Here is a 407-nt window from a genome sequence, read left to right on the forward strand (position 1 = left end):
ATAGGCCTCTCAGCCCAACTTCCATTACTTGCTCTGCTACCATGAGCATGTCTGTGGCAAGACCCTGCAGCTGTGGGAATGCATCCCAATGGCCAAGGCTCTCAAAGGTGTTCGTGAGCCCAGACCTGGCCCTGTCTACTATCACTGGCCTCCACTGCTGTGACTGCATCTATGGTGAGACACCAAAGCCACAGGAGTGCACTTAGACAGTCAGGACTCCTAGAGCTGCTAGTGTGCCTGCATTCAGCCTGGCCCTTGCCCTCAACAGTATGTGTGTGTCTGAAACTGACTCCTGTCAGTGCACAGAAAACTACAGCAGGGCCCCACAGCTGAGTATGTGCACACCACTGGCTTGGGCCACTATCACTTCCTGCTCTGGTCCCTAGTCACTGGACCTGGAGGAGCTG

The sequence above is a fragment of the Ailuropoda melanoleuca genome, chromosome 8 (genome assembly GCF_002007445.2).
Source record: "Ailuropoda melanoleuca isolate Jingjing chromosome 8, ASM200744v2, whole genome shotgun sequence".
In the NCBI taxonomy this organism is placed as follows: Eukaryota; Metazoa; Chordata; class Mammalia; order Carnivora; family Ursidae; genus Ailuropoda; species Ailuropoda melanoleuca.